Genomic DNA, 13,776 nt, shown 5'->3' with positions numbered 1-13,776 from the left:
ATTTATTGAAATTTATTCGTTATGTTGTGTAACAACACAACATAACGAATAAATTTCAATAAATGATGTGTGGAATATGAAAGAGGATATTGTAATACTAATACTGAATGAAGTCTTTATAATAAGTACTAACATTGTTCTAATTTGGCGTCTCTTGGTTAGCTACAAGTATTTACAAGTAATGTTCTACCGAAGCTTCAGCCAAAAATCGACCTTCGGTGGAACATTATTTGCAAGTCGTCCTTATTAGCACATTCTTAGCCCTTAAGATAAAAAAAAATCCTTTGTTTTATTGAGCTTATGAAATAGTGTGTAAACTATAAACATGTTTAGCCTTCCATAGGGGATGCTAACTGCCTAAACATAGGGCCACATACATGGGCTTGTAAAATTGGTAAAATTTTAGTGTAATGTATAATATTCTTTAAGTTATATTGGCAAATGGTAATCAGTGAAAGAAAGAAATGGTATTTGATAAAGTTTGGTTTGTCGCAAAGAGAGTAAAAATTTCAAAGTAAATATTAATATGAAATGAACATAATATTGTTTTAAATACTGTTTCTTGATTGCGTGTATATTTATTAATTTAAAAGTAATTATTATTTTATAGAATTTATAGAAATATAGTATTTTTGTTGCTATTTATTTTGTTTGTTGAAACTGTAAAATGTAAATATGTAGAATGTTTGTATATATTACACAACTGATTGTCGTTTGCCAAATACAGGGTAAGTATGATCAACAAGTATAAAATAACATAATATTTTGTATCTTATAGTGTCGCAACTTAAAATTTGTATCTTGCATTTTCTATTAAAAATATTGCTTTTACAGCTATTTAAATATGATGTTAGAAGAACATTATATTATTAATTATTATTATGGTTGTGTACATCATAGTATTTCCTCCCTTGATCATTTTACCTTGTTTTTGGGGTTTATATAATTTAGTTTGTAAATGCACCGAATCTGTAAAGATAAAATTGTATTACGTGTTGCCAGAATAAAATATTTTATAAATTAATTTCTTTTTTATTGCATAACGTTTGAATTCCAATTCAAAAAAAGGACAATCAAAATTTAATAATGTTCATCAATCATAATAATATGTAAACAAATTAATTATAAGGCATCATATTATGATTCATATGAAATAAGTCAATAATAATAATTATTATTACTGAAGACTTAAGTAACGAAAAAGTCTCCTGTAATATCTATTTTATAAAAATACATTACCGCTGCGACGTTAAGAGGATACACCAGGGGCTAGAGAAATGAAAAAAAAGTACGTGTAATATCTATAGCTGTCTCCCTTACCTCAAGCCTATACCGCAGAACGCGATAGAGACAACTGCAGAAAATCCAGAAAATCAACGATTCGTTGTCCCCTGATTCCTTCTCCAAAACTTAACCGATTTAAGTACTTTTTTCATTAAAGATTAAAAAAAGGCTTGAGCTGTGTTCCTATGTTTTGCTTTTTTTGTATAATCTAGCCAAATCTGTTTTCTGGACGTTTGAACACAGCGGAAAATCTGGCCATTTTTTTGGGTTTTTGAACGTTCATAACTTATTTAATAATTAAATTATGAAAAAAAACAAAACATAGGGACATTGTATTAGTGGCCGTAGATATTCAGGAAAAAAATTATAACTCTACTAGTATTATCCAGGGAGGAAACAGGGGACATCGTTTGTATGGAAAAAAGGGCGGTGTGGAATCCTCTTAAGGCCCTGTATTCCCAGAAACGGACGATTTTCAAGATTTAAAAGTGACAGTAGACACAAAAATAATAAATATAGTAATTTAAATTCTGAAAAAAAAAATTGTTAGTTAAGGATCTAACACAGTGGAATTTATATTCCATTACATAATATCATGAACTTCACTCGATATAAAAAATCCAAAAGTTACCTCTTCTTTTAACGAAATTGCCATACTATGTCCAAATTATTTGGAATTTTCAGATAATTTTTGCACTGAATTAAAGACTAAGAATATATCTAGGGCGTTTCGTTTTTTTGACTCGATTTAATTGATGTATAAAAAACGACGATCAAAAACCTATAAAATAGCAGGCGCAAAGGTTCGGCCGGTACGCTTTCAGTCACACACTTAGTAGTTATAGTAGTAGAGCAAAAACAGGCTGAAAATTGTGTTTTTGTATGTATTTTATTTATTTAAATTTTATTAAGCATAAATTATTAAATTACAAATAAAACTGAGTACCGTATTTCGTGAATATTTCAAGTGCCTATGATTGATATCGAGCAAAAAAATTCACGTTTGTTTAATTTATTTTGTTTTTAGTCAGTATTTGTTGATATCAAAGTTGATATAGCGGCAACAGATATACACAATCTGTGAAAATTTCAAAAGTCTAGCTATAGCGGTTTTTGAGTTACAGTCTGGAGACACAGACGGACAGACATCGAAGTCTTAGTAATAGGGTCCCGTTTTTGCCCTTTGGTTACGGAACACTAAAAAAAGGATTAAGGCCCTGTATTCCCAAAAACGGACGATTTTCAAGATTTTTAAAGTGACAGTAGACACAAAAATATAGTAATTTAAATTCTGAAAAAAATATGTGTGTTAGTTAAGGATCTAACACAGTGGAATTTATATTCCATTACACAACATCATGAACTTCACTCGATAGAAAAAAATCCCAAACTTACCTCTTCTTTTAACGAATTTTCCATACTATGTCCAAATTATTTGGAATTTTCAGATAATTTTTGCACTGAATTAAAGACAAAGAATATATCTAGGGCGATTCGTTTTTTTGACTCGATTTAATTGATGTATAAAAAAAACGACGATCAAAAAACTATAAAATAGCAGGCGAAAAGGTTCGGCTGGTACGCTTTCAGTCACACACTTTGCGCCTGCTATTTTATAGTTTTTTGATCGTCGTTTTTTATACATCAATTAAATCGAGTCAAAAGAACGAATCACCCTAGATATATTCTTTGTCTTTAATTCAGTGCAAAAATTATCTGAAAATTCCAAATAATTTGGACATAGTATGGAAAATTCGTTAAAAGAAGAGGTAAGTTTGGGATTTTTTTCTATCGAGTGAAGTTCATGATGTTGTGTAATGGAATATAAATTCCACTGTGTTAGATCCTATATTCTTTGTCTTTAATTCAGTGCAAAAATTATCTGAAAATTCCAAATAATTTGGACATAGTATGGAAAATTCGTCAAAAAAAGAGGTAACTTTGGGATTTTTTTCAGAATTTAAATTACTATATTTTTGTGTCTACTGTCACTTTTAAATCTTGAAAATCGTCCGTTTGGGAATAGAGGGCCATATCAGGCTCGAGTTATATTATGCGTCCGCTCGAACGCGCGGTTTGGCGGCTATACCGCGAGATCACAAGCTATTGTATGTAAATGACGGCGTGTCCGCGCCGGTAAATTGTTACATAATATATATTTTGCTTGTGATCTCGAGGAGTAGCGGCCAAACAGCTAGTTCGCACGGACGCACAATACAATTGCAGCCTTAGTTGTTATTGTAGATAACAGGTGGCGCTAGGAGTATCTATGGTGAATGCGGGCAATGAAATTCAAATAAAACCATGTAAAATTCATGCTCATAATAACATTTTCCGAGTAAAAACAGTTTGTCAACAGATTGCGACAGTGATGTCTTGGTAGTCGGTGGGTATATAGGCCATGGCTTAAACTGAGCCATAGCCTTCGTGGGCCGTCGAGCATGTTGAGTGTCCGCCCGAAATGACGTTAGTTGATTTTACTATCATGTACTTACCTATTTCGTTTGATTTACCATAGGATGTATCCAGGCGCGGTCCGAAGGGTTACAGGGGACATGACCCCCCCCCAAAATCTAAGGTAAAATTGAAAAATCTCAAAATCTTGCTAAATAATAAAAGGAAATTTCTAGATATCCCCTAATCACCACTTCGTCCGACCTCAGCTGCTATGAACCCAGAACCGTCCGAGGGCGCAGATAAAAAAAGTAATGAAGTGACTACTGAGTGACCCCCACCAAAATTTCAGGCTGTGACCGCGCCTTGATGTATCTAGTTGCTCATAAGCCTTTGTTAGAAAGTATACCCAGAATATCTTTCTATGATAATATGCACTTACTAAATAATCGGCCAAGTGCGAGTCGGACTCGCGCACGAAGGGTTAAGGGGTTGAGATACAGCCTGGTGACAGACAGACGGACAGACAGACATCGAAGTTTCATGAATAGGGTCCCGTTTTCACCCTTTGGACACGGAACCCTAAAACGTGCTTAGACCTTAGTTTTACAGCAATTTATACATATGCATTGTATCCAATTTTTTTAATCTTTCTTGGTACCAGGTAATATCTATATAATATATATAAAATGGATTTTCCATTGTGTTAGTAACGCTAAAAATCGAAAACGGATGAACGGATTGGGCTAATTTTAGTCTTAAAATATTCATAGAAGTCCAGGGAAGGTTTTAAAATGACACAAAGTTCACCGGGACAGCTAGTTATCAATAAAATCACACGATCTTTTATTTAGGTGCCTATAGATACAGGCGCGGACCAAAGGGGGGGACCGAAGTCACAGGGGACGTGACCCCCCAAAATCTAAGGTCAAATTGAAAAATCTTAAAATCTTGCCAAATAATAAAAAGGAAATTTCTAGCTATCCCCTAACCACCACTGCGTCCGACCTTAGGCAGCTGTCAACCCAGAACCAACCGTCCGAGGGCGCAGATAAAAAAATAAATATTAGTGTAGTGACTAGAGTGACCCCTCCCCAAAATTTCAGGCTGTGACCGCGCCTGATAAGATACATGTAGTAAAGTACAAGCTCGGTTGTAAATCGACCTTGATGGCTGCGCTGGACGCGGAAATGTCGCGACATTTAATTTGCCGTGACGAATCTGTGTGAGATCGGATACGTGACTGACTGCTGTCTGGTTACCTGGTAGCAGGGTAGAGCTATACTGGGGACAATCACACCGGGACAAAATAGGGTAGAATAATATCTATTAAGTATTAAGAGCCCATATGACCCTAACTTGACTACATACTCGTACTTTAACCTAGATCTCAAAATCTGTAAGGTCTAGAAAACTGATTTTTTGACACAAGTAACTTCAGTTCATAAAGATTAAATGCTCAAGACGAAAACACGATTACTCAAAAAGACGGGCGTGAGTGTGAAGGACGATGTTTGATTTTTAGAGTCAGGTGAGCTCTTAAGTATGTATAATGTATACTTCTGACATTTTCTGATCACTGTTTATGGACATTCTTAAATTCAGTCTTAATCAGAGTAAGATGGGCATTATTTTGCCCTTTTCTGCCAACAAAAAATGATACGAGTTTTTACTTTCTTACGGCATATAACGCTTTTGCTATTAAGTGTTATTTTATTTATACTTACACTATTATAATGCCATTTTCGAGAAAAGTTTGGATATTATAATATAATAATAGGTTTAAATATTTATTTGTACAAAACTAAACTAAATTACAATTAAAAATAAAACAATAATATAAGAATATGTACAAACAGGCAACTATATATTTTTTATACTGATTCTGTAAAAGAAATATAATAATATTATGCTGAGGTTGTGGTGAGCTGTGAGTTGTGCCACAATAATTTTCTTAATTACATACATCTGCGTACCCCTGGGTACGCCCATGCAGTGCCGTAAATAGCCTTTTTTGCGCCCTGTGCGAGCTTCTTTATAACTGCACCTTTGTTTTTTAACCGACTTCCAAAAAGTAGGAGAAAGTAGGAGGTTATATGTTCGGCTGGACATATTTTTTTACTACATTGGGAAACATCTCTGGGGCCGGGGGCGCAGCGGGAACTTATCGGGAGCAATTCGAAAAATAAGGATATCTCTGGTCTGGCCATTCTTGCGCCCCCCAGAGTCTACGCCCTGTGCCTGGGCACCGGTGGCACCGCCCTATTTACGGCACTGCGCCCATGTATGTAATTAAGAATTAATGTAATTAAGAATTAATGTAATTAAGAATTAATGTAATTAATAAATTAATCATGAAAATTGATTATTTTTAATGATTTTTGGTCCAATATACCAGACCGACCATTATCTCGAAACAGGTATGCTGCCCCCCCTTACTAAAATCCTGGGTACGCCCATGATTACACTTACATTACCTACTTAAGTGTGTTAGGTATATTATAATTATAGGTACGTACGAACAAAGCTCATCGTGTCAACTAAAAACTAAAAAGGATCCCTGAAGCAGTGTTGCACATAATGTGACATTTAAATTAATTGTTTCCAGTTCTTGCGTTACATGAGTAAGCTACTTTCTATATTCTATGACTCACTTAAACGCATGTGGCCATTGAAAACGCGAACAAAAAAATATATTTATTAAAAAAAGTTAAATAGCATATAAAAAAGTTTAGAAGTAGAAAAATAGTCACCAAAATAAAGCTTCTTTTAGACATGGAAGGTGAAGGACGAAAATAGGTAGGTATTTGAGGTGAGAGGGCTGTGCAGCTGTGGTATAATAATAATTAATTTATCTAACACACGTGACACACCTACTTACTTAACAAAACTTATATTTACTTACTTACTTATTTTAACCAACAAAAATATTATGAAAAATATACTTAATAGGTAATATTATGAACACTTTTTTAACCGACTTCCAAAAAGGAGGAGGTTATAATATTATATTCGGCTGTGGATTTTTTTTGTATGTTCAACAATTACTCCGCCGCTTGTGAACCGATTTTCAAAATTTTTGTTTTGTTATATTAGATTTCACTCCAATTTGGTCCCATTTTCACAAAGGTGGTCAATTTGATGATGGGATCCATGAGAAATCGAGGGAACTCCTCAAAATTTATATGGAAACTAATTGATTTTGATTTTATGAGAAGTATCCAAAGCATAATATGCTACCAAAACGCAAGATTTTGCACCAAGGTATACTATGGTTCCGAAGATACTAAGAGAACTCCGGATTCCTTATAGATACAAGTTTGGGGGTTTAGGCATTGTTTCAAGAACTGAAAGCATAATATGCTACTATCCAAATTACATTCATCATCATCATCATCACGTCAGGGTCTGTCTGTGTAGTTATAGTTAAAGTTATTTGGTGCAACCCAACCTAAGGACGCGATCAGACGTGCGCGTGTTCTGCGCCTGTTCTGCGCATGTTCTACTATAACGTATGGGAAAACACGCGCGCAGCACGTGCTGAACCCGCGCAGAGCCTGCGCGCGTGCCGCGCGCGTTTTTCCCCATACGCTATAGTGCAACCCGCGCAGAACACGCGCACGTCTGATCACGCCCTTAGGGTGTTATTATTGTTTTTACCTTGGAAGTCGGTTTTAATTTTTTGTTAATTTATAATGAGGCCGTGTGACTTGGTTACTTATACGTGTTGTGTGTATCATCAGTCAGTCGAATGATGCAATTTAGCTTGAATTACATATAATATATTTTATAGTCACAATCAATACGGCCCGGCGCGCGGCGGTGTAGAAACTACGAGGATTTCCGCTCGTGCGATGGCCGCCTTCGCCTCAGACTTGACGTCTGTAGCGGATTAGCAGAGCTATTATTGCAATATTTCCTGCCTTTAATATACTTAAATGAGTTTTCATCCAACTCTACTTTAGTGATTCTTATTGATCAATAATGAATGAATGATAATATTAATAACTAACTACTCTCGGAAAGTAGTACTTATAAGTAGATACTAGATAGTATCTACGTTGTATAGACATCTTTACAGTATGCTTTTTTTTACTACTTACTTAATAATATCTACACAATGGATGACTAATTATCCTTGTCTGATACGTTGAAAAAGTCGCTTAACTGATAAGAACAAATAACATTGCGTAGTTTGTCATTATTATCTTTTCTATTAGTACCGGTCTAAGCATTTATGTAAGTATTTTAAGCACACTGTTCAATGTCTTTTCTGCAATAAATTCTTGGTAACACCGAATTTTTGTAAATAAAAATTCCTTTTGGGCAATCAACAGGCAATTCAAATCTCAAAAACATTGGTCATCTAAATTTTGTAATACGACCTAGGTTCGGAATTCGACGCAACTGGTCGAAACTTCTAGAAAGACGTAAAAGTGGTCATAGGTTGCCCGACTTCTTCGCTCTGATGCGCCTGACAGTGAGTAAACAAAACACGCTAACATTATCTAACTGCGATCGAAACATATTTATTTACATAATAATATTATGACGCGAATTTTATCACCGATTTCTCTTTTGCTTTATTCCAAATAAATTATTACGAACTTATCTTTAAGACGTTTTTGGGACAGTCACACGAGTAGGCGGTGGCTGACCTAAGTTTTGCATGTCATTATGATCCTTCTTAAAAATATTTTTAATATCTTTATCGGTTTAAAATAGGTACACTTCAACAAACAAGCTTTAAAAGCTCTTACGTGGCCGCTATACTTAAAACCATTATAGTTGCCAAATATTATTAGCAATATTATAATTTCGACGAAGTACGTACTTGATATGATCATTGATCGTTTAACATATAAGAATTTCTTTCTACGGGTGAACTAAAACACTGAGCTAGCTTCGATGATTTGTTATGAGTGTTGCGAGAGGAGTAAGGTAGGTCACGGGCGTATATATCGCTTTGATAAGGGGGGGTCCCTAACGTAAAAAAGCGGCCACGAAATTGGACAAGTAAGATGGATAGTAATGGGGGGGGGGGGGGGGGGGGGAATCAAACCGCATACATTTTGATAACGAATTTCGTCATCGTTTTTAACGAAAGATCTAAGGGGCCCGAATGTTATTGCCTGCGGATATACTACTCTTAAGTCAAAACTATGGCACTTATTTAACTAAATTTTTGTGTATATATAAGCGATCGTCTGTTCTTCATACTCTGGAATGGGGACCAAGGCTGGGAAATCGGGGTGTAGGTCGACCTCCAACTAGGTGGGACGACGATCTCCGCTCAGTTGCAGACCCATGTTGGATGCAGCAGGAGATCGGTCATCTTGGCGTTCATTGAGAGAGGCCTATGTCCAGCAGTGGACGACTATAGGCTGATATGATGATGAATATAAGCGCGTTTATTATGGATGTGCTCGGCCACACAACTGTAGACCGAGGGAACCATTTTGCCCATCTACTTGGTAGGTGTAATCAAGGCATCAGCTATGTCTCTACCTGGCAATGTTATTAAAGGCCTAATTTCACCAACGACTGTTAAAGTTAATGCTCGAATTAGTATCACGATTAGAAAGAGGTAACGCTCTTTCGTTTTCCATATGAAGGGAAGACATTTTAACAAGCTGTTAACACTAACAGAAGTTGGTGAAATTGGACCTAAGCTAGATATAGCTGAACGTACTTGATGTCACTTACCGGCTGGACGTGTGTTATGCAAACACTATGCCTCGTTATTTTCCGTGACCATCTTGCGGTTTATGCAATATGGATAACAATTATATTATATTTAACTAATTAAATTAAGTCACTAATTATTATTATACTAGCTGACCTGGAAAACGTTGTTTTGCAAATATAAATTATTTCTAGTATCAATATAAAAAGTAGTTGAAAACTTTGTATATAAAATTTTATTAAAATCGGCTGAGCCGTTTTGGAGGAGTTCGCGCACAAACACTGTGACACGAGAATTTTATATATTCGGTCATTGTTATTCGGTCTCTAGAAATAATTGCACAATATTTATTAAGGTCAACTTGGGGAAGACCCAAGTTATAAAGTTATGAGCCCAACATCATAATAATTTGCAGTGGTGGAGGTCTGCAGGTTTTGAGGGCACTTCTGAACCAGGCTACAAGTATGAAGTGAGTTGCCCAAGGCCACTTTAAATTTTGTTTGTTCAAACTTATTAAATCATTTTTTGCAAAAAAAACAATTAACATCTAGTAGAGCTGGCATCTCTTCATGACGAGTATAAATCTGAAACGAATAATTATGGCATTAAAAAAAAAGTTAATTTTACAAGTTTTTTGTTTACGATACAGGGGGCAGACAAGGAAACGGATCCCCTCACAGTAAGTGTACTACCGTCACCCTTGGACACTACTTTTAGGGGAGCTGCCGACTTTTAAAAAAGGAGTAGGTACGCTCTTTTCGTGCAGTTAATTTTGGACAAAGCTATCTAGTAGTCCTATTTTTTTAAGCAAATTAACAATAAATAGGTACGTCATGTAGGTTTGAAAAGGTTGACAATATCTGATTCAAGGCAAGACCGGCATATTCCTTATACAAGCTAGACGAACTTCCTAACTATTGCACTTTTGATAGTAACCAAACTGAAGCGGTATTAACGAATTGAACACCAGTTATAAGTAAAAGGATCACTAAATTACTTACGTAATCTAAGAAACTCCTAAAACTCCTTCGTATTGCCACTTTTTTTTTTTGGCAGAGACTTACACTCCGACTGCGAGTACAAAAATTGCGCATCGTTTTTTTGTAATAGGTAGTTTAGTAACTACCTGTTACCTATCGCTTACTGCGACATGTCTGTTTCTTAGGACTTAGGTCAAATTAACTCTACAATACTGTTTTACCCACTGAGCCATATGAAACTACCCGTTTAAATATGGAGTTATTACCGCTAGATGGACTTGCCTCCCAGACGAACTTCCTCAAGTTGACCTTATTATATATTTTTATGTAGCTGTTTGCTTTAGAATATAGATGGCAATCTGAACACCACACGTCATTAATTAAAATAGGTTCAGTAGTTTAGACGCTTATTATACATTTAACATTACATACACAAATACTGTCTACATAGTAACATGCTGGTGAAATCTTAAAAGATAATCTACTACGGGTAATTAACTAATTAAGGGCAATTCAATAAGATTTTGTGTAACTATAAGAGTGGGTTGCACCAGAGGCGTAGTTATAGTTAAGGTTAAAGTTATCGTCAAATTGGCGTCCATTATGGAGTTTTACTAGGGATTTGACAGTTCATTTTGTTATGGTTAAAGTTATAGTTAAAGTAAGTTGGTGCAACCCACCCTAATTGTATTATAATTGTGTTATAATTATGGTGTAATTGAAAATTAACACCCCTTGAATATACAAGTCAGATTCCTATCTGATTTTGTAACGTTTTCGTAACGAACGAGAAAATAATATTATGTTTGCTTTTAAGTTATAACCCTAAAACTTTCCGTTCCGCGCTGTGAATGGAAAAATTACTTAGGTTTTATATGTACTTAGTTTAATATTAAATAAACTAGCTATTTGACCGAGCTTTGCAATTATAAATATATATATATATATATATATATATATATATATATATATACAAGAATTGCTCGTTTAAAGATATAAGATAGGGTACCAATAGAAACTATATGACCCGGTAAACTTTCCACCTTTCCTGGACTTACACAAATATTTCAAAACTAAAATTAGCCCAATCGGTTTAGCCATTCTCGAGTTTTAGCGAGAGGAACAAAAACAAAACAATTTTTATATATGTAAAAAATACGTCCCTACTTTTTATTTGAAAAAAAAAAGAAAACGATTAACTAGCTATTAGTATAAATAAGAATTTCAAATCATATGATTTACCGCCGAATGAGGCGAAGCTTATTACTTGTATTTTAAATTAAAAATAAGTATACCATAAATTAGACCACAGAGCAGAGAGACTGACAACTCCATAATGGACGCCATATTTGAAGATAACTACTTAAATTATTATTTTGAGTTTAGAGTTCTAAGTTATTAGAAATATTAGAACTCTACTTATTGCCTGTACATTGTACAGGCAATAACGCCTCCGTGGTCTAGTGGTACAGAGCGCGGCTCTTGACTCGGAGGTTGTGGGTTTGATTCCCGCTTTGGGAACATGTTATTTCCAAGTTTGGTTAGGACAATGCAGGCTGATCACCTGATTGTCTGACAAGTAAGATGATCCATGCGTCGGATGGGCATGTAAAAAGTCGGTCCTGCGCCTGATCTCTCGCCGGTCGTGTCGGTCTTCCGTCCCACTGGGTTATGAGAGTAAAGGAATAGAGAGTGCTCTTGTGTACTGCGCACACACTTGGGCACTATAAAATTACTCCTGCGTAGCTGGCCTGGTTTCAATGAAACCGGCCACCGTCACCGAAACCGGTGTGGGAGCTATTATTATTATTATTACATTGTACAATACAACAACATGTATCGTTAGCTCTACATAATTGGTGGAAAAAAATGTATAAATATTTTCATACAAGCAATTAATTTTCTGGAAACATATTTTGGTTTATTATTGGTTTGCACTACACTACTACTACTGTAGTCCATACTATTACACTCTAAGCTCTCGTTGAAATTAAAAATTGAAATATATTGTCCGTTACCTTGCCTTGCCTTGCCTTGACTTTTAAGTAGATTTTATATTAGATATTTTGAAATGTACAAGATCTTTGGATAGAGTTATTACTCTACCTTACCTAGGCTGCATAGATTATCTACAAATAACTAATAAAGTTATCTAGGGACTAGGATTATTTTTAGGATTATAGCATAAAAATCTTATGAACCAACCTCGAAATAAAAGTTTCTGTAAGATAAACCAACAGTACAGATTTTATATAATGTATTATAATTATTTGGTTAAACAGTTTAATATTATAAAATAAGATTTATTTTATAAAAGTGAGTAAGTATTTAAACAAAATAATATGTACTATTAAAATCTACCTGAATATACTGATAATAAAATAAATAAATAAAAAAAACAAATAACAATGGTTTTATTTCCGAGTAAATTTGAATAAATTTTTTTCAGAACGTCTAAACCGATATGGTCATCAGACCTACCACCTAACTAATACATACAATCCCGAAAAATCCGGTTTAACTGAGTGACATAATGCAAGATCATCAGTTAGATTGAATTTACACAATACAGATTTTGAAAATAAAGCTGTAGTGAAACAAAGGGGCTAGTGTATCGCCTTGTGGGAGCCCATTGTGCGGGGACAGGGTCACTCGGCGCGCATTGTAGCCTTTGTTCACATTATTGTTGCTACGAATATAGTCTAGAGTCTAGACTAGATGTTGCCTGTTACTTCGTTGCTCTGAGAGTAGAGTAAATTTTTCTCTTAAGGACGCTATTACAAAAATTATGTCAAAAATTAGCAGGTCAGAACGAATATCGACCTTAAAAACATTAAAATAACGTTCAATATCAGCGCGCCTTGTACAGTGGCGGTTACGACGCTCGCCGCTTTCTTGATAGGGCGAAAATGTATGAAGAAATTTGAGAGCGTTTCTTATTTTTCTTATAAATGGAAATGTTATTTATTTTTATACAAAATATTTAGCTATTCGTATAGGGGACTAAATAAGCAACAATTTTTTTGTATATTTATTTTCCTCAGTTCAGTGTATTTAGCTATAATGGTACCTAATCAAACCCAATTTTTTTAATATTTTGCGATTATTGTGATGGTTAAAACGTATTTATGTGAAAATTGTGTATGCGGCTATAAAATTTTTATAGTATAGACGTGGAGATGAATATATTATCTTTCATTTGAAACCAAAATATCCTTGCAGTGTGACTCCTAATTCTTTAAAATGGTACCTGAAAACCGCTGATATTTGTGAAAAAATGTGATAGCGTCCTTAATGATCTTCTACTCTTCCGGAACTTTAAAGTATTAACGTAGGTACCAAATTTAATAAGAGCTGAAACCTTTTTACTTAAACCACCAAACAGATGTTTAAGCGTCAAAAGCTTGAAGAGGAATCATAGTTGAATACCTA

Source organism: Aricia agestis, chromosome 5 (assembly GCF_905147365.1).
Source record: "Aricia agestis chromosome 5, ilAriAges1.1, whole genome shotgun sequence".
Taxonomy (NCBI): Eukaryota; Metazoa; Arthropoda; class Insecta; order Lepidoptera; family Lycaenidae; genus Aricia; species Aricia agestis.
Note: the sequence above shows the minus strand (reverse complement) of the source record.